Below are 15,555 nucleotides of genomic sequence, written 5' to 3' on the forward strand. Positions count from 1 at the left end.
TTGTTTTTTTCATTTAGCTTTAACTAATTGGGGATATGAAAGAGCTGAGAGGGTTAACAATATAGTTTGGGTAGGGAGGCATTTGGTTGCATTACATTTAGTTTTTACATTTTGTACTTGAGTTTTTAATTTGGGGAGGGAGTTTTTTGGCTTTTGCACTTGAGACTTATGGAGGTTTTTGTAGCTTTTTTTTTGACGTGTATGATTTTATTTATTTATTTTGTTTGCTGTGTTAGCTGCTTAAAAGCTAAAAAGATTTTTATATACTTTAGGGAAAGGGTTTGCGGGGTAGCAGTTTATAAGTAGGAAGGGCTTTTACTTTTTTGCACTGTTTGCTGGGTCATGTGGTTTGGCTGACCCCTCCCCCCTTATGTTTAGAACTTTTTTACTTAGAGAGTGAGGGCCCTGGTGTGCCTGAAGTTAGCTTAAGTCCCAGACCTCGATAACGGCACTTACTTTTTACACATTTATTATTTACTTTTATTTTATTTACTTTTATATTTAGATGCATTTTTTTAATCTATAACCTTAATGTTTTATGTTTGGACGTAATACACCCTTATTGAGGCAGCAAAATTTTTTAGCTTTGATTAGGTTTGACCTCAACCTCATATTGGGGGTGCGGAAAAAAGTTTTTCAGCACCACTGTGCATTTGGCCTTGTTGCATAATAAATAAGTTTGCATGGCGTGAGCCCAAAGGGACAGACAGTCCCATGGTTAGGATATTTTTTTTGATACCCCAGTATCGATTTTTATAGGTTTTTTTTACCTTTTGTTTGGTGCTTTGGACTTTGAAGGGGAAAGGTTTGTAGTAGTTGCTGCTGTTTTAGCCGGGAATCGTTATCTGAGTCACGGCACCAAATTGTGGAAGAAAACAAGTTCTTACTTTTAGTTTGGATGCAACAAGTTAGAGACAGTTTTATTTTTAGGCAATTGCAAGAAGGAAGACGTCCGTTTGGACAGAGTGTCCTTACGCAAATTTTTAAAGTATAAAAAATGTAAAGCAAGTATTTATAGCGTTTTATTATTTATGTAATAATAAAGCTTTGTTTTGTTTATACTTGTTTATATTTTATTTGTAGCAAAAAATGTTAAACAATTACATTTTATTGTTATTGTAAGGCAAGGTTAAAACCAACTTTGCTTTGCAATTTTTATACGCTTACCAGTTTTGCCTTTACAAGTTTTGCATTAGAGTTAGCCTGACTTTTGCTTTCTTTTCAACAGAACTAAGATGGCTGAACTTAAATCCCTTTTTGTTACTTCCACAGGAAGTTTAGACTTGAAATTAGAGGAGAGTACCATCAGAGGAGTGAAGTTCTGGAACAGCCTTCCAAGGGAAGCAGTGGGGGCAAAAGACCTAGCTGGTTTCAAGATTAAGCTTGATAAATTTGTGGAGGAGATAGTATGATGGGTTAACATGATTTTGGCAATTAATTGATCTTTGACTATTTGTGGTAGATGGGGCCTAGTGGCCTGGGACGGGATGTTGGATGGAATGGGATGTGAGTTACCCAGAAAAGAATTCTCTGTAGTATCTGGCTGGTGAATCTTGCCCACATGCTCAGGGTTCAGCTGATTGCCATATTTGGGGTCAGGAAGGAATTTTCCCCCAGGGCAGACTGGCAGAAGCCCTGGGGTTCTTTTGCCTTCCTCTGCAGCATAGGGCACGGGTCACTTGCTGGAAGATTCTCTGCACCTTGAAGTCTTTAAACCATGATTTGAGGACTTCAATAGCTCAGACGCAGGTGAGAGGTTTATTGTAGGAGTGGGTGGGTGAGATTCTGTGGCCTGCACACAACACTCGCCATGAAAGGCGTGTGTTCCGTATGGCTGATGTCAGGTGTGCAGTCCAGAATAACAGGGTAATATCTTGCTGACTTAAGATCTCCCACAATCATCCATTTGACTTTTGTTGCCAGTAACTGAATGATCTCATTTTAAATGGTTTTCCAAGGTAGTAGTGTGTGTACATTTCTTGGGTGATGACACTTCTTAGAAGCTCCTGGAGTACAGCACCAAACTCAGCCATCAGCTCCACAATTTTAAGGAAGTTTCCATTGTTTGGCACATACAGCTGATCTGACATGCCACGCAGTGCTAGGTTTTTGGGTAGCAAGCATTCTCACAATGGCAAGGAGCCTTTTCCGAACATTTTGCCAGGAAAGAGACTCTGATGCAATCTTCTCTTGATGCTGATCATCTATGGAGGCCTTTAACCTTAGTCTCATCTCAAGATTTTTCACCTATAAAATGCTCTCTGGTGATTTGCTGCCTTCTCATGGCATGCCAGATTTCTAGCCAGATTTTTCCAGTCCTTTGTTTCTGTAGAGCCCAAAGAGGCTGGAACATTAGAATTCAGTATTTTCGATTTTTGAATACATAAGCCGTGGCCTCTCCACTTTCTCACCATTGGGGATTTCATGCCAGTAATGTGTTGGATGGGAACTACTATTTTCATTGTCTTTGGGGAACATGAAGTTTTTCACTTGCTGTGGCCCGTGCAGTACAAGGAAGTCCCTCAGGCTACTGCTCAAGTGGGTCCACAGTCCTGGATCATCTAGACTCAAGGAATTCAACTCAGCAGCAGCAGTTTCTTGCGCCTCCACCACACTCTTCTCTGAGCTACACTTTTCTTCAGGATCGTGCATGGTTACATCCATTGGAGATGCAGATATGGATGCTGCAGTAGCTGCCAGGTCACCTGCACTCTGACTAACTGGAAGATGAGGTATCTCCTCACCACTCACACCCTTACTGGGGCCGGAAGGCTCACCGTGAACATTTGTGTCTACGTATCACAGGAGAGCTCCTTCCTGCTTAGATAAAGAAAGCAAAAGAAGCATTTCTCTTTTTCTGAATGCTGCCTCAGAGGGACGTTTTCTTCTTTCACTCATGACTGCTGTTCTGTGCCAGCTATAGTGGCTCTCAACGCTCAGTTGAAGGGGACAAATAAGCAGGCTGGTAGCAGGGCCTGAGTGAGGGAAGAAATCAGCGTCTTAAGGGCCTAACTGGCTCCTACTACCTCAGCTGACTTCCTGTTCTCCTCACGTGGGTTCAGGGAAGCAGCAGGAAACAGGAAGCTCCCTGAGAAGCTGGGGTTAATCAGTCCAGGCTCCTGGGGATGCTAGAGAGGTACATAAGAGGCTCCTCCTCCTCTCTCTCCCTGCAGCTCCTGCTGCTTTCTGTGATTCTCTCTCACCTTTTCTCCTGCCTGCCTGTTATGTCTCTTGTGCCCTCCTTCCTCCAGCACAGCACTCCACCCTCTCTGTGCATCTCGAGCAGAGAGAATCCACATGCACCAGCAGCAGACACAGTTTTCTACACTCTGGGTCCTACTGGTGCCCCCCACAGTCTGGCACCTGAGTCGACCACCTCAGTTCACCTCCTAGTAAGGCCAGCCGTGTCCTGTGGGCACAGGGCACCTAACTCCCACTGAGGTCAGCCTGGGAGGCTGGATGTGCACATTACAGGCAGTAGACTGTCAGGGCAGCATAATGTACTGAAAAACCGTGTATTGCTCATTGCAACCCAAGCTCTCACTGTGTGGCTCTTTGTCCTGCCTCTGTTGTGTAGAGCAAGAGCAGAGGTTTATGAGATGGCGGCTGCTGCTGTGGCCAGCCATCTCCGTACCTTTCCCATTGTCTCTCTTCTGGCTGTGGATGCTGGACTGCAGCAGCTCCGTGGAGGTCCCAGCCTCGCTCTTTAATGTCCACTCTCCACTTGCTTGGATGGCGCTTCATGGACCATTGAGTAGTCTCCTGAAAACATCCCAGTTGTGGACACAGGCACCAGCAACCGATTCCCCAAGCCAAACTCCCCTTCGCAATCCAGAGAAACAGCCTGGAGCACAGGGTTTGGCCCATGCTGACTGTAGACACCACAGCTGCTGCACGGTGACTCCTGTGACCCCTCTAGCCCATCAGCACTCGGCTCTCCTGCATTCTGCTGAGCGGCTGAGGTCTGGGGGAACAGAAACCCTTTGTTAGAGATGGAAAATCTCTTCACAGGGTCAGTCTGTTAATGGCTGCCAGACGCCTTCCCTGTGAAACCCCAAATGTGCAGCCCCTCTGATTCCCACAGGGGAGATCTCTGCTCATTCACTGGTCACCCGTGGCTGCAGTCTCTGATGGGGGGAATGTAGAGGGGTCTGTGCAGATGGTCCCTTCTACAGCACCCATAAAGGGAGGATATTTGGCCTTGTGATGTGAGGCATGGATCTGAGACTTAGGGCTCCTGGATTCTGTGACTGTGAAAGGGGGTGAGGTCTAGTGGGTGGAGCTGGATTGGTTGACAATGAGTGAGCGGAGCTTGTGCTGAAGGACCCTGGTTCAATCCCCCCAATTCCTGTGGTGTCTACATGTGGCCAGTGATGAGCTGCCAAAATCTTAACAACCGGTTCCCTATAAAAAGTTCTGATTTAAGGGATGTGCCCCAGTATGTATTTTTTGTACAAACAGAGTTAGCATAAGTCTGTATTTTCCCGGGAGGAATTTTTAAAATTTAAAAATTCCTCCTGGACGGCGATTTAAGAACCAAAAAGCCTGACCTGCCTGGGAAAATATGGATGTATATTAATCCTGCCTAAAGTTCTTTTTTAAAAAGATGGGCCTATACTAAAAAGGAGCTCACATGTGTAGGTCCCCGCCACACCCTGGGGGTGTGCTAGGGTGACCAGATGTCCTGATTTTATAGGGACAGTCCTGATTTTGGGGTCTTTTTCTTATATAGGCTCCTATTACCCCCCGGCTCCTATTACCCCCCACCCCGTATCCTGATTTTTCACACTTGCTGTCTGGTCACCCTAGGGTGTGCACATGTGTAGGTCCCAGCTGCTCCCTCTCCCCATCATTGAAGCAGGTGTGCAGGGTTACTGCCCTGGGAACAGCAGGGCACCAGTGGATGTGGGGGTGGGAGCAGCAGGGGGTGGCTGGAGACAGGGGCTGGCTGCGGGCAGGGGGTGCGGCAGGGGGTGGCTGCAGGCAGGGGGAGCGGAAGAGGGTGGCTGGAGACAGGGGCTGGCTGTGGGCAGGGTGGTGGGTGCTCACGGGAAGAGCAGCAGGACGTAGCCCAGGCCCAGCAGAGCAGCCAGGGACCCAGCAGGCAGTAGTGGGAGCCCCAGGGCCAGGGGAGCAGCAGCAGCACCAGGGGCTGGCTGGAGGCAGGGGGAGCGGCAGTGGCTGGAGACAGGGGCTGGCTGTGGGCAGGGGCTGGCTGCGGGCAGGGGGTGCGGCAGGGGCTGGCTGCGGGCAGGGGGTGGGGGGTGGCTGGAGACGGGGGCTGGCTGCGGGCAGGGTGGTGGGTGCTCACGGGGAGAGCAGCAGGATGCAGCCCAGGCCCAGCAGAGCAGCCGGGGACCCAGCAGGCAGTAGTGGGAGCCCCAGGGCCAGGGGAGCAGCAGCAGCCCCAGGGCTCATGCCCAGGGCCAGGCGGCAGCCCACGTGGCTTCCACAGCGCAGCGCCCCCGGCGGCCAGAGGAGGAATTACATCACTTCCCGGCCGGAGCCCATCAAAGCCTCAGCGCCCCCTGCAGGGAAGCGGGTTAACAACTGGTTCTAAAATGGCTTCAAAATGTAACAACCGGTTCGCGCGAACCGGCTCCAGCTCACCACTGCATGTGGCCACGACTTTACTTACCTGTCAGTGTAGGTTGTTCAGACCATTCCTGGATACATGGTACATCTGCTGCTGGCCATCCCTGAGATGTAGGTCCTTCATCCACACAAGGACATGGCATATCAAGGTCAATCCAGCAGCTCCCATCTGGTCTTCACCTCTGCAATGGATGGCTAGTCCGACCCTGACCAGAGAAAGACAGGGTGGTGTTCTTCAGGGGAATCTGCTGGAGCTCCCGTATCCCCCGCTCCACCACACTCCCCCAAACGCGAAGGAATTTCCAAAGATACCACTGTTGGGGACACTGGGGCATGGCCACTAGGTAACTCGAGGGGATGGAAGACCACGAGTGTCGATAAAGCCCCCTCGCACTAGGCCCAGGTGTTCTTGGCCCCCCATCCTGCCTGGAGGCACTCGCAGCAGCTCTGCGTACTAGGCCCACGTGTCCTTGCCCCCCCCGGCCCCAGCCTGGAGGCACACACAGCAGTTATGCTAAGAATCTGCAACAATATGTTGCAGAGTCAGACTGCCTGCAACTAAGCAAGGCCAAACAGGGGAAAGATGGAAGAACAATGCTAAATAAAGCAGCTTTATGTATAGTTTAACAAATGATACAGAAAATCAGGGAACTAGCTGGGAACTGGATTGGCTGGCTATATGGATACTTGGGGCAGCTTGCTATTGGATAAGTATGCTGGAAAAAAGAATGCATAAAAGCCTGTGTAACTTCCTGCTCTGTGTGCAGGATTTGAGATTTTATTCTCCCTGTACCTTTTTGCAGCTGCAAATAAACTTTTCTGTTTCTCCACCCCGTTGTGATTATTGGGTGCAGCACACCGGGTAACGAACCAACTCAAGCTGTTGTTCAGCCTCTCGGCGCTGGGTGCCGGCAACACCACTAATCATGGATAAACAAAGCAGCCAAGATGAGGTCAGTGTGGGTTGATTTACTGAGCAGACTGGTTCTAAAGGAAGAACAGATTTCTCCCCTGCTCTAGGGAGATTCCCATCGGAAAAGTATCTGATGGTGGGGGTGGGGGCAATGCAAGCCCCCAGCCCCTTGAATGGCAGGAAATCAGGACTCGGGGAGTTAAGGGGTGTCTCTGTCCTGCTGCAGGGAGCAGGCCTGGAGAGCAGAAAGGGCACTAGTGGCGTTGTAGGAAAGAAAGTGACTTCTACCAGTGAAGGTGGCTGAAGCTTCTTGCAGACATTAGTCGAAGATCCTCACACCTCCTTTGGGGATCCTTTTTCCCTAGGAATAAAATAAGGAGAATGACGTGTGAAGCCCAGGTCTGGGATCCAGGGAAAAGGCAGAATCTCAGCCAGGCTACACACCAGGAACCTGATCTTTATCCCAAGAACCACAATTACCCAGATGAGGTTTTCTCCCCCATTTGCTTCCAGGTTATTTACTCACAGGATACATTCGCTTGCTTTGCTGTGTTTCCACTCTCTGCATCTGTTCATTGGTTTAAGTAACATTCTTTCAGTTTTTGCTTCTGTTTCCTCTTATTACAGGGTAGCATCTGCTTAGCACCTTCAAAAAATAAATTAAAAACAAAATCCTGATTCTACATTGAAGAGGAAAGTTTCTGAGAATTAGGCTGCAGAACTTTAGTGTCTGCATATGTCATTCACTAGTATTTATTGTGGTGCAGGTCTGATGCAATCTGCCCACCCAAGAATACCCACATGAAGCATGGGGTGCCCTTAGAATACCAGTTAAAAGAGAGGAAGAGAGTGGATTAATAGCGGGAGGGGGGGGAATCCAAAAAAATCCAGTGCATCAGCACTTCTCTGCATCACTGCAGCACCAGTCCCGGGAGCAATACAGGTTAAAAATCTCCGTGGTTCTTTCCCCCTAGAACCACATCCGAGCAGAAAAAGGCCTTCAGCCAATTATTTCCTTACACTCTGAATGGGTGAAATTCAGCCCTGTGCAGACAGCCAGGGCAAGGTCTGTGCATCACAGTGGGTTTAAGTGGCCACTTCACTGCCCAGGTGCTGTGAGACTTCGGTGGCATAGTTTTCATCCTGGATTGGAACAGCCAGTGGGAATCCTGTGAGGTACAGAGCAGAGAGGTTGGGGCCACAACGTTCACCTCAGAGGCTGAGCTTCTACAGACTTTTGGGATGTTCCCATCTGAGGAGGATGATTTTGGCCAACCCTAGTTCAGAGCTTTCAGCACCTCAACCGGTGAGTCTCTGGCACAATTGTTCTAATGTATCTGAACTTTTCAGGCCTTGCCCCCACCTCTGACACCCCTTGTACCTCACCATTGCCCTCTAACAGCCCCTGTCCCTTCTCTTGATCCCTGCCACGCCCAAATACAGAGAGTAGCTCATGCTCCTTCTCTCTTAGACCTTCTTCTTACACGATCCTTCCCTACCTTTTGATAAACTGATCACTGTGCCCTTCCCCAGCTCCTGGAGGAATTGCGGCTCCTCAGGACAACCTGGGAATGGGTGGCTCCTACCTCCGGGTGGGGTGTGTGGTTTTCCATCTAAGCATCCCTGAGAGCCAGTACTTCTCGATTTCACAGGATGAGACCATGGCTCCCCAAGCCGGGCCAGCTGCAGGCTGCATTGCTGTTGGCGACATGGACAGATCCCAGAACCTGGAAGACAGAGCGGGGAGGAAACCCTTGCTCATTTCCCTTTCAGAGCCCCCTTCAAAGACGGGTCAAGAGGGAAGGAGAGGAGGAAGGGCAGAAAGTGAAGCTGCCCCTCTGGGGAGGGCACTCCTGTAGAACCCAGTCAGTTCCCAGCTCTCCCCGACATTGCTCGGTGTGACCTTGGAGACGTCACTTCCTCACCTTCATTCCCTGTCTGTAAAATGGGGGTACAAGTCTCCCCCACCCCACAGGGAGGAGAAGGGAGGAGAGACCCATTTTCGGTGAGGGACTCAGACACTCTGGGCACAGATTGTGCCAGAGTGAGGGAAGGGACCCAGAGTTTGCTCCCTAGACCCAGGGGAGGAAGATGTTATCAGAAGGTCAGCAAAGGGGATGGGCCAGGAACTGCTGCCATGGACAGAGCTTAGGGATTTGGTCAGTGCCAGGGACTTTGTACCTCCCTTCAGCAAATGGCTTCCCTCTTGTCATCAGCAGTCCATACAGTATCTGAACTCCTTCCAAGTGTCCTGAAGGGGCTCCCTTCATTCTTCTTGCAGGTGATGGATTCGTTCACCCAGGTCGATAGCTGGGAATTTTGGAGAGGTCATTTGTAGCATGACATGAAATCAGTGGGAAATCTACATTTAGCAAAATAAAGGTTTCATTGGCCTTTGCAAATTTGGAACTGATCTGTCCTATCAATCGACGGTACATGTTCAGAAGAGGATGAAGCATGCCATCGTGGTCAGGTGATCTATGAGAGTCAGTCCCATCATGTGGCCATTTGATTCGGTAAAATTCCTGGCAATGGCTGCCCATGGCCAGGGCAGGGTCTCCAGAGGCCTGAAATGCCAAGGAGTTTGATGCGTGGTGCCTTGCTGAAAGCGCAGAAGTCACATCAGTCAAGCTAAGTCTGAATTTCAGCCCACATCTGGCACCAGCTAATGAAGCAGGCCCTGGTGGTCATAGTAGATGAATCTACTTCCAGGATGAGCACTGAGTCTCCAAATAGGTGCAGTAGTGAAGGCAGTTGTGAACTGTTTGTGGGCTTTTTGGAACTTGGGTGACCAAACAAACATGGCCATTATGTGGAGGAGAGCTCTCGTGGGGGTTATTGGCTCTGAGAACCCTGGGCCGAAGCAGCAGTAAAGCGGGTGAAGTCTAGGAAGCACTGGTCTTCTTGAGGACTTCAAACTTCATCCCATCTATGAATGGCTTCCACCTTATTTGGATCAATCGTAACATTTTCCGGGGAGAGGATGTAGCCCAAAAACTCTGTGGAGAGTTAGCCGGAGGTACGCTTTTCGAATTCTGTGCTGAGACCATGCTGCCGAAACCTCTCCAGGTTCAGGTCTGGTGCGCATGCTGCTCTCGGTTCTCCAAAAAAAAGAAGTCTGTCACCTGAATAGATGACACTGTGCAGATCCAAAATGGCCCCAAATACATCACTGATGAAGTGTTGCAAGGGCAGGGGACCGTTAGTTAGCTCAAATGGCATGTCTGACAGTTAAAATGTCCATAGTGTGCTTTGAAATCTGCCTTCCATTTGTCCCCTGCCCAAATGAGTGTTAGATTGGAAATCCTCACAGATGAAGTTTGATGAACAACTTTGCAGATTTCCTGCGAGCAAACAATTGTGGGATTCCTAACTGGGGGTTATGGTTCCAAATGATCCTTTTTTTCAGGGGCTGATTGTCTAAAGAGAGACATAGTAGAGTCCCACATTTCTTCTTCCCCAAAAGGGCCTGGGCACCCGTGGGAAACGCTAATTTGCTCATAAACTCTTAGGACCGGTTTTCAAGCCTGTACGCAGGGAGAGCCACTAATTCTGGTTCCACCAATGTGTAAATACTGATGAAGGCAACTTTCAACCAAGGTTGCAGGTCAAGGGGGCAGTCATAGTCCTGGTGCAGAGGCAACGAGTCCCCATTTCTTTCAAAGGTATCCATGTAATCCGGGTATTGATCAGGAATGCCGGGTGTCCGAGTCAAGAAGGTGGAGTAGGTCCAGAGGCAGAGGCTGGTTCAAGGAACCCCGACATTTTCAATCATTTCCATTGTGCAGCTCCAGCAGGGACATCATCGGGCCAGGCTCATGTAGTGAGGCCCTGGTTCACACCTGGTGTGGTGTGTCCCTGTTGCATACAGGCCACTGACTTGCGGAGATCCTGCTTTTCTCCAAAAAGTTGCACCACCTAATGTCATGTATTGCATCTGATCATGATGCCCAGGGGTGGGAGCACAGGTCGCAGCAAGGTGCAGGATTGTGCCGAGGCTAAGAGTGGTCCTAGAATCAAGGTCCAGGGACACAGCAGGATCAAAACCGAGATCAGAGTCCATCGCCAAAGCAGAAGCAGAACCAGGGCCAGAGTCTAAATCCATGCCAAAGGTCATAGCCCGGTAGTCAGAGAGCAAAGATCAGCCAAGTCAATGTCAAGCCAGAGTCCAGATACAGGCCGAGGGTCAAAACCGGGTAGTCAACGTCCGAGTGGTTGGGGAAGATCAGGAGGAGAAGGCAATGCTGGAGCGGGTCAGTGGAGGGCCTGGAGTGGGGCTAAAGAAGGGCAAGGAGATATGGAATCAAGGTGGGCAGGCAACATCTGGAGCCAAGAAGGGTCACGCCAAAGTCATAATCAGAGACCGGAGCCAAGGGTCAAAGCAGAGTCAACAATGAAGAACCGGAGGGCAGGGCAGGACAGGGTGGTGCATGCAGGCGGGAACCAGGATGACTTACAGGTTCGCCTAGGCACTGCCCAGCTGGATCCCTAGAGACCCCTAATCGGGGGACTCCCTTCCTAGGAATAAAAGAAGGAGAGCAAGATGACAAAGATGTCTCTGACCCTGGGGTCCAAGCCAAGGGGAGCTCCCACCCAAGCATTGTGCCAGGACCCCATCCCTCTCCTGGTTCATTTCACACTCAGAGACCCGCCTCCGCAGCAGGAGGGGAGAATAAAGGGCAGAAAGTGAAGTTGCCTCTCGGGGAAAGGGACTAGCCTGGGATCCACTCCAGTTCCCAGATCTACCCCCAGGAGTGTGTGACCAGGATTGCAGCCCTTCTTCTGTGTCTCAGTCCCCACCTGCCAGATGGGGAGGATCCTTCTTTGCCCCAAGGTGTTAGGGGGGAGTTTCATTCCTGTCTGGGAAGGGTTCAGATACCATGTGTGTGGCTTGGGCTCCAGGTGGGGGATGGTCAGACATTCACTGCGACGGAGTAACATGGGCAATGGGGAGGTCTGAGCAGTGACGACAGGGGAGGGCTCCACATCGGGCCACCCCTCCCAGAATGCAATGATTACTGAGTATAAACCCTGGCTCTGCGGATGCTCCCATTTCTGGGCCAGTCCCATGGCCCTGAAAGCCTGATGCTTCTGAAACTGGCCTCTGGGCATGGGGGCAGGGACCGTATCTGGCCTGGCCCCAGCTCCAGGAGTCAGGGTGGGGCAGGGTGGTGAGAGCGAGGTGCTCGGTCTGGGTTTCTCTCAGTGCTGTGGTGTTTATGGCCCCTCCCACTAGCCCTTCTCCCCCAGGCCCAGCAGGAAAGAGCAGTACCTGCAGCAGGGAGTGGGAGCTTCTGGGCATGGGAAGGGGGGGCCCTTCAAGGCTGTCCCACGGAGCACAGCCCCTGCAGCGCTTTGGGCACCTGGCGCAAGCACCGGATGTAGAACAGGTGCGCCATGATCGCTGCTGTCACGTCCTCCTGCTGCAAGGGAACAAGGATCGGTCAGAGCCTCCGACACCCATGGCAACGAAGGGCATGAACGGCACTGGGAGCCAGCAAAATTTCCACCCCAACCCTCCCCACATCCAAGGGACAGATTCCCGCACCCAACCCTCCGAGACGAAATCTTGTCTCCTCTCAAATGACCTCCAACCCCACTCCCACCACTGTGGAATGAACTCCTGTCCCCTTCCTCTCAGTCCCCCTGTGAGAGCTATTCTACCTCCCAACCCAGCCAGGGATTAAGCTCCACTCCCCAGAATCCCCTTATCCACCCTCTCCCCCTCCAGCTGAGGGGCTGGAAGGCTCTGGACAGTAGTGCTGTGGGGTGAGAGGTTGTGGACACCTTTCCCAAGGGACCCCCTCCGCCCCCCGTTATTAAGATGATGCCATGGACAGTAGCTCTGGGGAATGGGGCACTTCAGCAGCCTCTGCTGACTGACTCCTCCAGTTCTCCCAGAGCAGGTGGTGGCTGGGATAACATGATACTAGGGCCCTAGGAACCAGCCTGAGGCCGGGAGGGGTATGAAACTCTCACAGGGGGAGTTGGCAGCCCCTAGCATGAGCAATAGCAGCGTGTCATGTTGATGTGACACATGTTTGTAAATAGCCGAGCTGGGTCTGCTCTGCTTTGAGCTGTTCAGGGGAGAAGCTGACACCTACCAATGGCACCTGCCCGGGTTCATCCTCTCCTTGCTCCCAGGTCAGTGCAAGGGGATGGGATGGGAGTGACTGTCAATGGCCTGGAGGTGAAAGGCCCTGGGTGTCCCTCCCCAATTGATCCTTCTTTGGTTACCTCATTCCCGATCAGCTGGCCGGCTTCCCCCAGGATAGAATATGTCAGCACAAGCCCAGCCTGGCTGACACGGAGCTGGGGGTCATGTATGGCCAGAAGCGCTGCCTGGAGGAAAGATCTTTTCTGGCCTTCCGTGAAGATCTCTCCAAAGACCTAAAACCAACAGCACCAGAGCCCTTGTCAATTGTCCAGAACCAGGCTCCAAATCCCTCTACTATCTCACAAGGTGGACAAGAGTCCTCCTTGTGCAGCCAACTTTTGGGGTCCCATGGACCAAGGAACCCCCTTAAGTAAGAGGTTGCAGGCACTGAGGAATAGCTCTTTCTGGAGCGGGAGTCACCACAGGTGCCATGACATGCTGGGAACGTGTCTGCGCAGTCTGGAACCCAGCTCACAAAGACAACAAAGGACCCGCTACTGCTCCCAGCAGCGCTATTTCCTGCAGCTCACCCGCTAGAGGTTAGGGGCCTTTTCGATCTGCTTCCGTTCCTGCTCCCCATTCCACCGACAATCCCACGAGTGTCACATATGCTGCAGTGACTCAGCCCAGGAAAGGAGCTCAGTGTCCCTCACACAACGCCCAGGGCAGGGGCAGGTTCTGCTTCCTGACTCGCCCTGGTGCTCGGCAAACCCCACACCCTGCCTGTGCTTCCAGAGGTGCAGGGAATCCAACAAGGATCTGGTCCAGCAATTGCTGGTGTGAGCTTCCCAACTCACTGACCCAGGGGCTCACCTCTCAGACACCAGGGTGTCAGCCAGGGAGGCAGTGAGCAGAGCCAGATTCCTGGATATACAATCCTTCATTAACTCAACCCACCAGAGGATCCCTTTTATGCCATGTAACCATGGATGCATGCAACACACACAAGCCTGGACCGTTAGCAAGGGTCCAGCCCAGGCTCCTCGGCCTCTTGCAGCCAAACACTGTCTGCTGGAAATAAGTATCATAGAATATCAGGTTTGGATGGGACCTCAGGAGTTCATCTAGTCCAACCCCCTGCTCAAAGCAGGACCAATCCACAACTAAATCATCCAACAGATTTTTGTCCCAGGTCCCTAAATGGCCTCCTCAAGGATTGAACTCATAACCCTAGGTTTAGCAGGCCAATGCTCAAACCACTGAGCTATCCCTCCCCCTACAGAACACACTCACTGCAGGGGGAGACAGCTCCACACCTGAGCTACTGCAATACCCTGGCCGAGAGTCCTTACCTCCCCCACCCTGGCCATGTTTCTGTACGCCAGGCGCTCGGTGTCTTGGAGCCCGTCCCGACACCACAGATCGCTCTCCTCTCTGATGTTCAGCCCTGGGGGAGAAAGACACACCCATTGGGGAGGTTTGGCATCTGGCTTTAATGCCTGTTTCCTTCTCTTCCCTTTGCTGGGTGAACACTGGCTGGGGTTCTCATGGCATCCACGGCCCAATGGACTGGCAGGGTCCCCACCAGGTGCTTTAGTACCTGAAGGGGGATTTGTCTCATTCATCACAGTAATCAGGTGACCCTTACGGTCATTGTGCTCTGGGCATGGGTGCCTGTTAATGGTGGCTGCTAATGCTGAAAACGCCCCACAGCCACTGACTTCAGGATCTGGCCCTAGCTACCCAACTGGTGACATTCTACAAGCTTTGTGTCCATCCCCTGTGGTCCCTGCCCCTGCCTTCATGATGGGCTCTTTCCCTCCATGTGTCTCAATAGGTCCGTTCCTGTCCCCTCACCAGCTGGCAGCCCCCTGGGGGGGCTGATTTCTCTGGACTGGGGGACAGAGCCAGGCTATGAGGTAAAGCAGCTAATTTCCCTGGCATCTTCGTCCCCTTCCTCACTCCCTGAATTAGGGAGATGAGTGTGAGTCATCATCTAAGCTGGGGTCAGTCTCAGAGGAGGGAGCTTCTTTGTGTAGGGTCCCTTGGCCAGTAAGTGGGGGGCCCAAAACAGGGGCCTTCTTTCCATTGGGGTCCCTCTGCCCTGCTGCAGTTAGTCTAAGAGCAGAGGCCTTAGTTCTATTGGTGTCCCAATGGCCAGCTGGAGCTAGTCTCCAAGGGACTCATTTCTATGGGGTCCCATTGCCCAGCTGAGTTTCTTACCCCTCCTCTGCAGCAGGAGCCTCTGCAGCCAATAGATCCCAGCCCTGGCTTGCCGGCTGATGTCATCGGCTGGGTCAGAGAGGTAGAGACCCAGACGCAGCACAAAGTTGCCCGCCTTGGGGAAATCGGAGGAGGTCTGGTGGAGGAGGAGAAGGGGGGAATCCATCAACATTCTACCTTCAGCTCCCCAGCTCCCCGGGGCCAGAGCTCTGCTCCCATGCATCTGTAGGAGGCACTGGGGGAGAGGAACTAGAGCCCTCTTTCTCTCTGCCCCAAAGGGAGCTTGGAGCAAAGGGACCCACGGCCTGGGCCCTCTATGAGCACTAGCTGCCAGGCTTCTCCAGATTAACAAGGGCACTGAGGCCAGGCACGACCCTGCCAGCCAGTGGCCTATGGAATGGCGCAGTCCCTTACGGAGCCAGGGGGGACCACTTAACCAGGGGATGAGGAATTTGACTCAAGCCCTGGCTCTGCAGGATGCTGGGGTCAAAGGTCACTTACGTCAAATCCGGAGAGGGAGGTGGCAAATCGGAGCAGGGCAGCGCTGCTCCGTATGGCCCTAGCTCTCTCCTGGGTGTTTCTGGAGTCGAGCCAGAAATGGAGGTGCTGCGGGACAAGAAGGCAGGGGAGGGTCAGCCGGCAGGCTTACATGCTCTACAAACGAGCCTCTCCCACTCCACATGGGGCAGAGAACTTGTGCTCAGGGTGCAATATCTGACTCCTCATG

At 51.9% G+C, this 15,555-nt stretch overlaps 1 pseudogene; it reads left to right on the plus strand.

The window, feature by feature from the left end:
• Positions 1-1,810: 1,810 nt before the first annotated feature.
• Positions 1,811-15,555, plus strand: part of LOC140904797 (up-regulator of cell proliferation-like) — a 55,375-nt pseudogene continuing 41,630 nt past the window's right edge.

This window comes from Lepidochelys kempii, unplaced genomic scaffold, assembly GCF_965140265.1.
Source record: "Lepidochelys kempii isolate rLepKem1 unplaced genomic scaffold, rLepKem1.hap2 scaffold_74, whole genome shotgun sequence".
NCBI classification, from domain to species: Eukaryota; Metazoa; Chordata; order Testudines; family Cheloniidae; genus Lepidochelys; species Lepidochelys kempii.